The sequence below is a fragment of the Aegilops tauschii genome, chromosome 5, assembly GCF_002575655.3.
Source record: "Aegilops tauschii subsp. strangulata cultivar AL8/78 chromosome 5, Aet v6.0, whole genome shotgun sequence".
Taxonomy (NCBI): Eukaryota; Viridiplantae; Streptophyta; class Magnoliopsida; order Poales; family Poaceae; genus Aegilops; species Aegilops tauschii.
Window position 1 is genome coordinate 485,373,269 of NC_053039.3, and position 12,694 is coordinate 485,385,962.

At 49.7% G+C, this 12,694-nt stretch overlaps 1 pseudogene; it reads left to right on the top strand.

The window, feature by feature from the left end:
- The first annotated feature begins 545 nt into the window (after window positions 1-545).
- LOC141022150 (disease resistance protein Pik-2-like) lies at window positions 546-5,273 on the top strand (annotated as a pseudogene).
- The last annotated feature ends 7,421 nt before the right edge of the window (window positions 5,274-12,694 follow it).

A 12,694-nucleotide genomic window follows, 5' to 3' on the forward strand; every position in this document is an offset into this window, starting at 1 on the left:
ATATTGTAGCGATGGGATTTTACAGCCTTACCAAGAGGATTTGAGCGCGAGTGGACGAGAATTCATGGCTCACAATTCATACACAAGATTTTTTAAAGCTTACCAACTTGTGACTTTCATTTTAAAATACTACTAATCTTAGACAAGTTATACAACATTGTACGGCAAAGTATGGCACTCACGTAGAACCAAACAGCCCCTAAATACCAATTGTGAGGCCTTGATTTGGATCTCATGTAGTATTAATCACGGAGATAGTAGAGACTAGAGAATGGGGACGAGCAGAAGAGGAGAACAGAGAGAACGAGACAAAGGTGAGATTGAGCCGTTTCTGTGCATATCACAGTGATCGCTACAGCGCACCGACAGCTGGCTCTGACCCGTGCACCGCACGCACGCTCTACCACCAGGCCCACCTGCCAGAGACCACTCACAGCCAGCCAGCCAGGGACGATCGGGTCCCACCGATCTACACGCTGTCACGGCAACACCACAGACTCCGTCAAAGGTGGAGGCGGTGACAGAGAGCGGTGGGTTTCGAAATTTTGGGGAGTCGCGCCCCACACCATTTGCCCTCCCCTTTCCCCTTCCATTCTCCACCCCCGCGCGAAACGCAGGGAGAGAAACCCTAGGCTCGTCGGCGGGCGCGACCGGCGAGAGCGCGGCGACGGCGAGGAACAAAGGTGGGGGGAGTGCGTGACAACGACCACCACGCGGAGGCGAGCGGTACCAGCTGACCAAGCAGCGCGCGCGCGACGAGAGAAGGGGAGGGGGAGAAGGAAGGAGGTCCCGTCGGTGACGCGAGGCGGGGGACGGCGAACTGCTACATCTCCGGGAGAGAGAAGGTAAATCGCTCGCCCTGGTCTCCAATTCGTCTCGCGAACGGCAGGGGGAGGGGGGAGAGTGGGGGCAGGGGCGTTTCGCCCACGCCGCGTCGTCATCTTCATCGACGAAGGGTGGCTGGGAGGGGAGGCTAGGGTGGCCGGAGTCGGAGGAGGGGGGATCCAGAGTCGAGGTCGCCGGTGGAAATAGTCGCGCGCGGAGCCCTGGGTGCAAATCCTGCATCCCGCTCTTCACACATCGAGGATCTCACGGGGAACGTTTTTTCAGGCAAGTTTGTTCAGGTAGATGCGGCATTTTTCCCCAATTCACAGATGCTGGCCCTTAAGCGCTCTTTTTGTCCCCTGATGAACAGGCAAGTTCGGAGAGGCAAGTGCAGGGGGCAAGTTTGAACAGATGCAAGTGTAAGAGGGCATTTGTCTAGAAGAGAGATCAGGCAATACTGACAATAGGAGAGGATCCCCTCAGGCAATAGAGTAGTGCATCATTAGGAAATTCTGTGTTAAAAACGCCGCAATTCTGCATATACTTTATGTAGTCTCTAGCATGTAGTTCTCTGTTTCTGCATGAAATGGGTGTCTCTAGTATGCTTCTCTGTTTCTGCACATTTTTGTCAGTTTATTTTCTCCGCTGGTTAGCGAGGATCATCTGGTATCTTGCTCCAGTCTCACCCAATTGCTCCTGTGTACAGCAAAATCGCAAGTCGGCAATGGATCTGGTGGTGGCAGGGCGCGGCGAGGCCATCAAATGGCTCCTGACCAAACTCGGGGCGCTGCTTGCTGATGACTACACTCTGATCCAAGGCGTCCGTGGTGACATACAGTTCATCACAGACGAGCTCGGCACTCTGCAGGCGTTCATTGGCGACCTCGGCCGCACGGATCCCCACTACCACGACCTCCGGACGAGGGATTGGCTCAAGCAGATCCGTGAGGTCACCTACGACGTCGAGGACTGTGTTGACGACTTCGCCCACCGGCTGCATCACGACCCCACAGCCGACCTTTGCTGCTGCTCGTTTGTTGCCTTCAAAATCTATGAGGTCTGGACGTGGTGGCCTTGCCACGAAATAGCTTCTACCCTATCTGAACTCAAGATGCGGGCGCAGCAAATTGGGGAACGGCGCATCAGATACGGCCTTGACAACCCAAAGACCAGCAGCGACAGGCCCGGTGGAGCTGACATTGGGTTCAATGCCGCAGAGAATCAGCAGACAAGGCTTGCGCTTGTTAGAACCAAGACACCTGTGGGAGTTGAAAGGGACATGGAGATGCTTGGGAAATGGATGCTGACAGCTGAGGGGCCGGCAGTGACCATTGCAGAGCAACTTCCAAGCAATAGCACTGTTGTCCGTGTGGATGAACCTAATGCAGATCCAACAAACCATGGTGTGCTATGCATAGTCGGATTGGCAGGGGTGGGCAAGACCACAATAGCCAGATCATTATATCAAAACTTCAGTGATCAGTTTGACCGCAGGGCGATGGTCACAGTGTCACAGAAATCTGATGTAGAGGCAGTACTAAGGAGTATACTCTACCAGATCATGCCACAGGTCAGAGAAGGTACCAGGCAGCAGCGGTGGTGGGACACATCTCATGGCAGTATTGGGGGCAGCACCTTGAAGAAAGCACGTGATAGACTACAAACATTGAAACTTCAAAAACTCAAGGAAGAGCTTAAGGAGCACTTAGAGAAATACAGGTATAACATCCATCAAGTGGTCCTTTGTGTAGCTCATCACTATGCTTTCTATGCATATTACATGAAAGCATCATCGAATTGCATAACCTAGTCTTCACATGATTTACATCAGTTTTTCTTATGTTATTTGAATTCAAGTTCAACAAGATAATTTTTTGCTAGATATGTACTTTCATTTCACTCTTTGTTATTCCAACACTTCATTTACATTGTTGAAAAGTGACTCATCTTGTTATCTTTTCTTCTCATGGCAGTTACCTGCTCGTGCTGGATGATGTATGGTCTACTGATATGTTGGAGCTGATAAAGAAGTCACTGCCTAAAAGTGAGAAAGGTAGCAGAGTGATTGTTACGTCAAGATTCCAGGCTGTTGCCAGTGCTTCAGTAAGGAATAAAGGAGATTATCTTTACGAGGCTGTAATCCTCAGCGAGGACAAATCTGAAGTATTATTTATGGACATCATGGCTGAAGCTAAAGGTTGCCAGGAACAGCAAGATAAGAGCAAAATTATACCTGAACACTGGGAAATGTGCATGAGGCTGCCATTGGCGATAGTTATCATGGCTGGATATGTTGCCTGCAACCCACATATTTCTGACTGGAAACAAGTTTTTAAGGATCTGGTACCAGACTATCTGAAAACTCTTTCCCATGATGGATTAATGTGCATTATTGATAATTGCTATTTTGATATGCCACTTGAGATCAAAAGATGCTCTCTATATCTCAGTATATTTCCAAGCGGTTCGCAAAATAGCAGGAAACGCCTCTTAAGAAAATGGATCTCAGAAGCTCTTGTCAGTGAGAAACAAGGATTGAGCGTAGAAGAGGTTGCAGAAACATGCTTCAATCATTTGATAAAGAGACAGATAATTCGAGCTGTGAAGCACAGTAGCAATGGAAAGGTGAAGACCTATGAAGTTCATCACATGATACATGAGTATCTTGTGTGCAAGGCGGGTGAAGAAAATTTTGTCACTGTGGTTGGTGGCCAGTGGTTCGTTGCACCGCCCAGTAATATGGTTCGGCGTTTGTCACTTCAGAGTGATGGTTTGAAGACTGAGAGTGCAAAAAATAGCATGAACCTATCCCATGTGCGATCGTTGAGCATATTTGGTACTTTGAATGGGTTGCTTTCCAAGCCACAAAAGTTGAGAATTGTGTAACATTTGGATCTTGAAGGCTGTACAGATTTCAAACAAGAACACACAAAAGTTGTTTGCGAACTTTTTCTTCTCAAGCACCTCAGCCTCTGCAGAACAGACATCGCAAAGCTTCCTAAAGAGATAGGGAAACTTCAGTATTTAGAGACCCTTGACATCAGGGAAACTGGTATTACAAAGTTACCCAAAACTATTTGCCAGCTGGAAAAGGTGAAGAATATACTTGGCGGGAACAAAAAGACACGGAAGGCATTGAAGCTTCCTGAGGATATGAAGAAGAAGCCAATAAAATCCCTCTGTGTACTGTCAGGCATCGAAATTGTCGAAGGACCATCTTCAGTAGCAGATTTCCGTCAGCTGACCAAGCTGAGGAAGCTTGTAATCTACAAGTTGAACATCGAGAATGAGGGTAAACTTTTCGATGAATTGAGGTTCTCTATTGAAGATCTTTGTGGCTACTCGCTCCAAACCCTTGTAATTGATGATGGGTCTGCTGGTTTTCTCAGCTCATGGGGTTGTCTCTCCTCCCCGCCCAAGTTTCTGAATGCCCTTGAGCTGTCTTGCAAACTGCAGGCGAAAGTGGTTAATCTCCCAGAATGGATCAATGAACTGGACACACTGACAAAGCTAACCCTCTCACTTGGGATGCTTAGCTCAGATGCTTTGGTGCAACTTAGCCAGCTGAGCAAGCTGTTCTCTCTCACATTTTCTCTTGATGACGCAGAACAGGGTCAAGAATCGGAAGCCACTTGCAGACAGATCCAGCTTCACTTGGAGCATCCTAACATTACCATGATGATCATAGTTCACCCTGGTGGATTCGAGAGTCTGAAGCTTCTTCGTTTTTCTGCTCCTTACGTGCCAAAATTGGTGTTTCTGGAGAAGGCTACACCGAACCTCGAAAGGCTTGATATACGGTTCTTTGCTTTTGAGGGAGTTGACGGTATAGAACACCTTAAGGTTCTGAAAGAGTTGCACTTAAGTTTACACAACAATGGAAGCCAGGGTACCAAAAAGATAATACAACAGATTTCAAATAAAGCACGGCAATGTGAGAACGGACCAAAGTTGATTGTCGATCAGTACCATTAGGTAGGCAAATTTCAGTTTTCATATCATCTTCTGTTCTTCATATCCTTCTGTCTAGCTATATGGGTGAACATCATGTTGACAAAATTTTGTTTCTCATCAGTGTCTATGGATGCGTGCTCAGCGAGGAACTTCAACTGAGTGAACCATGGCTGCTGGTGGTGAATAGGGCTGCACTTCCGATTACATGACTGCTTCCGTCCTCTGTTAATCTCTACATCAATTTCTGTTAGGAGTTTGTGTGGATAACTTCTTGTGCTTCATGTGAAGCCAATGCTTCTTGCCTTGTCCGTATGAGCTTTTGTGTATCGTGCGGTTCTTGATAATGAAAATACAGGCTGAGCCCTTGGATCTGAAGAAGACGTAACTTCTTTTACTTAGGAGGAGAATGTGGCGTTTGCTGGTGAGGTAGTGCCATAGTGTGGTGGCGAATGGTGATACAGATTTTGTTCTTAGTTGCATGGTGTGATGTGAAACTTGATAATGGTTTTTGTTCTTTGCTTGACTATGAGAAGGGATACAACAGCTGCTTTTTGAGAATTTTGAAGGTAATAAATGCTTGGTGCTCTCAGAATAGAACAGCAGATGGATCGAAACAGAGTAAAATGCTTGATTTTCCCGTGGTACTGTAAAGAAGTCGCAGGTAATTAATTTGATGACTGGTTGCATCGCTTAGATGTTGTGGTGTGACAATCGCCGATTGTGTCACCATTCCTATTTTCCTGCTTCTTGGCTCTTGCCCTGTGTTGTTTAGGAGTGTTGGATTCCGGAAGTCTGCAAACTAGCTATTTGTTCACAGGTTGCCCATTGGACAACCATCATTGTGCTCTTGCTGTCAGTGTATCCTGTAACACGTTGAAAGCACGTGCATGAGATGTATGCATTTGCAACAAATCCTTGGGATGATATTGGTAAAAGAAGGTTTGCAGTTCCTCTGGTGACACTGCAGGGTTAGTTTCCTGAAGCTGCTCGGCTCGTTTCAGTTTTAGCCGCGCCACTGTAGGATGTGCATGGCATCATGGTGGCTTCTTGTTTTTTGTTGCAGTTCGTTTCTGCTGCTTGTTAGTCCTGGAGAGTAGAAAGACGGTGGCAGTGGAAGAGGTAGCTGGTTGGCTTCAGCTTGGCACACGCAGTTATGCAGGACAGAAGTCGATGAACAACTCAATGATTTCGGTGTCCGGCACCCGGTCAACTGATACTGACTGCAGCGATGGCTGACAAGTCTATGAAGAAGAAGCCGGTGGGAATGATTGAAGATGTTTCACTGAGATTATGCAACGGGAGAAAACGATACCCACAGATGGTATTCTTTTAGGATTTATTAGCAAAAGAGCCCATGCATAGCAACGGGAGAAAACGTTACCACATGCCTGATAAACGCGGGGGGGGGGGGGGGTTGGCAAATTTCAAAAAGCAAAATTTGCACAGAAACAGATGCGGCTCAGTCTCACAACATAAACTGGAACAAAATATACATCTTACATACATATATCTATATAGCTTGTTCACACGTATACATATTTGGTATTGTAGACAATTACTCCCTCCGTCCCATAATATAAGAGCAGTGTCCTCTTATATTATGGGACGGAGGGAGTACTATTTAGTGAGTGCTCCATAACAGAACCATAGAACACACCAAACTGACCAAAAGAAGTGCACCACAGCCACAACAGTAGATTACATCAGACTGACCAAAAGGCGATTAAATATGAGACCAATAACTACAGATATGCTCTCCTCGGCTCGAGATTCGGGTTGGCTAGAAAATAGGTGCGGGTGGTCTTTGCGTAGATCTTCCTCTCGTTCCCAGGTGGCTTCATCCTCGGTATGGTGGCTCCACTGAACTTTGCAAAACTTGATAACCTTGCTGCGTGTAACTCGGCTGGCAAACTCGAGAATCTTGACAGGTTTCTCCTCGTAGGTCAAATCACTATCCAACTGAATTACTTCCAGGGGCACTGTTGTCGGATCACGGGTTCCGGCAAAACCCTTAAGGTTCGAACTCCGGGGTGCGCGTGAAGTTCTCTCCCTCCTACCGATCCGCGTCTTAACTAGCTAAGATCTCAAGAACGAGCTCAATGAACTCGCAACCACGAAAGACACAAGATTTATACTGGTTCGGGCCACCGTTGTGGTGTAATACCCTACTCCAGTGTTGTTGAGGATATAGCTACTGGTATAACCCGCCCGAGATGGGCCGGGTTACATTGCGACAGCTCTTCATTCAGAAGCCCAAGGACAGGTTAAGGTTGGCGGTTTATTAATAGGTCTAAGGCCCAGAGGCGACTTAAGGCCCGTAGTAGTAAACCGCCATTGTGGCATGACTTGTAGTGTAAGGCAAGAATAGTTAAGAGTCCGAGCCAGACACAGTTTATGAGCCGGCCGGGACTCTGAGAGCCGCGGGGCGTTAACCTTTCTATATAAAGGGACGACCCGGCGGCGGTTCAGGACAAGTAAGATCAGATCGATAGCCAGGCATAGCGGTTCAGCTCCCTGGTCATCGAAACCCCAAGTAATTCCACCTCAACTGGAGTAGGCTTTTACCTTCACCGTAAGGGGCCGAACCAGTATAAACCTTCGTGTCCTTTGTCCCGTTTAACCCCTTTAAGCTTCCTAGCTGCGATGGCTCCACGACTAAGTCCTTGCATGAGGACATCTGCCGTGACAATTCCACGACAGTTGGCGCCCACCGTGGGGCCAGCGCACGGTGGATTTGAGTTCTTGAAGGGCAGCTTCGAAGGGCTCAAGGGATACGCTGTGGGCCGGATGACCAAGAGTCGTCGCGGCAAGCTCTACATCAACGACGCAGACTGGGGCCCCGACGCTGGCTCAATCGAGTACGGGTACCGGGTCCCCTTCGGCGGAGTCCACGTGTTCATTGGCAAGATCGGTGAGCCGGGCCCTGAGCCGGACATCGGCACCGACCTCATCGAGACGGCTCAGCGTGCGAGACCCGCCCGGGCTCTGCCTGCATTGAAACGTGCTTTCGTGGGATGCGTCCATGGAGGACTTTCTGAAGGATCTGGATCTGGCGATGAGACGGCCGCTCGCTCTGACGGCGAGTCGTCCACAGATGAGACCAACTCGTTATATCAACTTCAAGATGGCAGGCTCAGGGGTTGTTCCGATGGCGACAGTATTCCGGACCTCGTTGAGCCGCCCAGCCGGGTTGGAATCTTCATGGCCGGCACACAACCTGTTCAAAACCCCGCCGCTGGGACAGGGGGCCATGCGCACTCGCCGGCTCAGGTGCTAATGGATCTCACAGATAGGATGACGGCCCTGTTAACTGCCACGGTCGTCCCGGCGGATCAAGCTCAACATGATGCGGAAGTGGCACAGTTAAAGCTGGATATAGCACGAGCCAAGGAAGATCTAGCAGCGGAAGGGATCAGGATGGCTGCAGAACGGGCGGCTCTCGACGCCCAAACTCAGCTGATTCAGGCGCAGTCTTTCCGGCTCACGATGGATCAGAACGCATCCAATGAGATCATGAGAAGGAGGCATCAGAAGGCTCAATCTCGACTCCCTCCGGTTTACGATCCTCGAAACCTCTTCAACACGCCCGGTGCAGGGCCCAGTATCCCGCCAGAAATCACGGCACCCGGGGCTGGAACGCCGGTTCAGCCACAAGTGATGGGGCCTCCCCGTGTGAATACTGCCCCACCTCAATATGTACCAATACCGCCAGGTCACTATTCCAATCCGTTGGAGAACATGATCGCTGCGGCGGCGCGACTGGCGACTCTCCTAGTTGAGGGCGACTCTCCGACGGTGGTCGAGACCCGCCGGGCCAGAGAACTTCTTCAGACGGCTCTGGCGCAACAGGAGGCATATTCGTATAGCTGGGACAGGATTCATTCGACCCCTCGCCCAAGCCGGAGCCCAAGTTATAGCAGACACATGGTTTCAGCGACCGGCTCAAGCAACGTCCGGCGCCATGACTTGCCAGCCGGCCATGGCCCGGCGCATAATGGAGCCTTTAACGCAGTAGACCGAGACAGAGCACGTCAAGAGGCGGAGCAGGCGGCTCAGCTGACGGCTTACCAACCCCTCCCGGTTTATCCAACGGCCTCTATCGAGGCAGGCATAGCTACGAGGACCGGAGGTGTCCCCTATTTGGTACCGGCTCTCCGTAACAAACGTCTGCCCAAGGATTTCAAAGGACCTAGGAAGGTACCTAATTACACGGCGGATTTACAGCCCGGAGCATGGATTGAGAGCTACGAGATGGCTATGGAGTTGCTGGAGGTCAGCGAAGCGGCAATGGCCAAATACTTCACCATGATGTTGGATGGGACTGCCCGCCCTTGGTTGAAAGGACTGCCACCTAATTCTATCGGGTCATGGGCAGAGCTAAAAGCCCGGTTCATCCAAAAATTCAAAGATACATGCAGGCAATCTATGTCAATTGTGGATTTGACTAACTGCAAGCAACAAGAGGGCGAGTCTACAACCCATTGGGTACACCGGGTCAAAGAGATAATACATTCGTCTGATAAGATGGATGCCGGCTCTGCAGTCTTAATGTTGGAGCAGAATTGTCGTTTTGTGCCCCTGAAGATGAAGCTCGGGCGGCTCAGGCGCGATTGCATTGATATGGGTACGCTGATGGCGGCTCTGGTCAAGTACGCCGACTCTGATAGTACCAAGGATCCCGCGTCCGATGATGAAAGGACAGGGAAGGGAAAGAAGAATGGCAACGGCAAGGGCCCTCAGCATAACCCGGCGAACCAGGGAGGTAACAAACGTAAGGCTGATGGCAGTATGGAGTTTGTGGCCAACACCAACGCGCAGGGTAACAACCACCGACGTAAGGGGAGACCACCTCCCCGATCCGGCGGGTCAGGCCCGACGCTTGAGCAATTGTTGAATGAGCCCTGCCCAAGGCATGGCTCTAGGGAGAAGCCAGCCACTCATCTATGGAAGGACTGCGCAATCATGAAAGCCTTCAAAAATTCCAACGCTTTTAATGGCAACAATGGGCAGGGCGGCGGCTCAGGCGGCGGCGGCTTTCATGGCCCGGGAGACTGCTCAAATTCCAATCCTCAGAATTTTCAAGGAAATCAAGGAGGTTTTAATCAGCAATCTGGCAAGGGTAATCAGCAGCAGCAGGGGGGATACCAGACCAATCCAAAGCAGCTCAATAGTGGACAGTATCATGTGTTTACTACCAGTCTGTGCAAGCGAGACCAGAAGCTTCATAAGAGGGCTGTGAATGCTGTTGAGCCGGCGGTTCCACATTATTTGAGATGGTCTGAGCAGCCTATTGTATGGAGTAGGGAATATCACCCTCCCCGGGTTGATAATCCTGGTCACCTGGCCCTGGTGGTGGCTCCTCAGGTTGGGGGGTATAAATTCACTAAGGTGCTCATGGACGGAGGCAGTAGCATCAACATCCTCTATTATGAGACCTTCCGTCGTATGGGGTTGACTGATAAAAACCTCAACCAGTCCAACACTGTTTTCCATGGTGTGGTGCCCGGTAAGTCGGCATATCCAGTTGGTAAGATCGAACTGGAAGTAGCCTTTGGAGATGAGTACAACTACAGGGCGGAAAAACTGACTTTCGAGGTGGTTAAAATAAGAAGCCCGTACCATGCTCTATTTGGGCGGCCGGCTTACGCCAAGTTCATGGCACGGCCGTGTTACGTATACTTGCAGCTCAAGATGCCGGGTCACAATGGGACCATTACGGTTCACGACAGCCGGAAGATAGCTTTGGAGTGCGAGGAAGGTGACGCTGCTTACGCTGAATCTGTTTGTGCAACAGAGGAGTTGAAGTTTTACAAGGATAATGTTGACCCAGCAAATATGACGTCTTTGAAAAAGCCAACCACGGAGCATGAGCCGGTAATGAAATTTAAGTCGGCCAATGAGACTAAACTTGTTGATTTTGTTCCAGGTGACTCATCTAAGCAGTTCAGCATCAGTGCCAATCTGGATCCGAAATAGGAAGGCGAGCTCATCGAGTTCATCCGTGAGAACAGGTACATCTTTGCATGGAAACCTTCTGACATGCCAGGTGTACCAAGAGAACTCACTGAGCACACTCTCAATATTGATCTGAAATTTAAGCCAGTCAGGCAATTCCTCCGGCGGTTTAATGAGGAGAGGCGGAAAGCCATTGGTGAGGAAGTAGCCCGGCTCTTGGCGGCCGGGTTTATCGTTGAAGTCTTTCATCCAGAATGGTTAGCTAACCCGGTGCTTGTGCTCAAGAAGAACGACACCTGGCGTATGTGTGTGGATTATACGGATTTAAACAAGGCTTGTCCGGCTGATCCTTTTGCTCTCCCCCGTATTGATCAAATTATTGATGCTACGGCGGGTTGTGAGCGTTTAAGTTTTTTGGATGCTTACTCTGGATACCATCAGATCAAAATGGCAGTTAAGGACCAAGAGAAGACGGCGTTCATCACTCTCTTTGGAGCCTTCTGTTATGTGTCCATGCCTTTTGGGCTCAAGAGTGCACAGGCGACTTACCAGCGGTGCGTGCAGAATTGTCTCCATAATCAGATTTGACGCAACGTTCATGCTTATGTGGATGATATTGTGGTAAAATCCAGAGAGAAGGAAACCTTGATAGATGATCTGAAAGAGACCTTTGATAATCTCCGGGTCTACAAGATGATGCTTAATCCGGCCAAGTGTGTTTTTGGTGTTCCTGCAGCAACCTCTTGGGTTTTCTGGTTTCTCACAGAGGCATTGAAGCTAACCCGGAGAAGATCAAGGCAATCACCTCTCTGGCTAAGCCGGCGTGCATAAAAGACGTCCAGCGTCTGGCGGGTCGCATCGCTGCTTTGAGTCGGTTTATAAGCCGGTTGGGCGAAAAGGCCATGCCACTATATCAGATGATGAAGAAAACAGATGACTTTGTCTGGAATGATGCTGCTAATGCTGCTTTCGAGGATTTGAAAAGACAGCTAGCTGAGCCGCCAGTCCTTGCTGCTCCTGTCGATAAGGAGCCCTTACTGTTGTATGTAGCCGCTAACACACGAGCCGTCAGTGTGGCTGTGGTGGTGGAGCGTAAGGAGGCGGGTAAGAAACATCCGGTTCAGCGGCCGGCTTACTATGTCAGCGAAGTACTCATTGAGTCCAAGCAACGGTATCCACATTGGCAGAAGCTCGTTTATGGGGTGTTCATGGCAAGCCGGAAGCTTAAGCATTATTTCCAGGGCCACCCTATCACTGTGGTTAGTTCTTCTCCCCTAGGAGATATCATTCAAAACAGAGAAGCCACAGGAAGAGTTGCTAAGTGGGCCATAGAACTTGGGCCTCATGGTCTAAAGTACGTGCCACGCACTGCTGTCAAATCTCAAGCATTGGTGGATTTCATCAATGATTGGACGGAGCTGCAGGTGCCTGAAGAGAAACCGGATAATACATACTGGACTATTCACTTCGACGGGTCCAGGCAATTGGAGGGCTCGGGGGCTGGAGTTGTGTTAGCTTCCCCTCGAGGTGACAAGTTTTGTTATGTACTACGGTTGATGTTTCCCTGTACTAACAATGCAGCTGAGTACAAGGCCTTGCTCCATGGTCTTCGGATGGCCAAGGAGATGAGCTTAAGCCGGGTAAGGTGCTTTGGCGACTCAGATTTGGTGGCCCAACAGGTATCAGGCAAGTGGGATTCCAAGGACCCCCTCATGGCGGCTTATCGCCGTGAAGTTGATGCCATCGCCGGGCATTTTCAGGGTTATCAAGTGGAGCACATTGACCGCAGAAAGAACGAGGCGGCTGATGCCTTAAGCCGGCTCGGCTCTCAGCGTAAGCCGGTGCCGCCTAATACTTTCTTGGATATTCTGCATAACCCTTCTGTCAAGTTGCCCACAGAGGAAGACTTGGCTGTTCCTGACCCAGAAGCACAGTTGGTGGTGGCTCTTCACGTCATCCC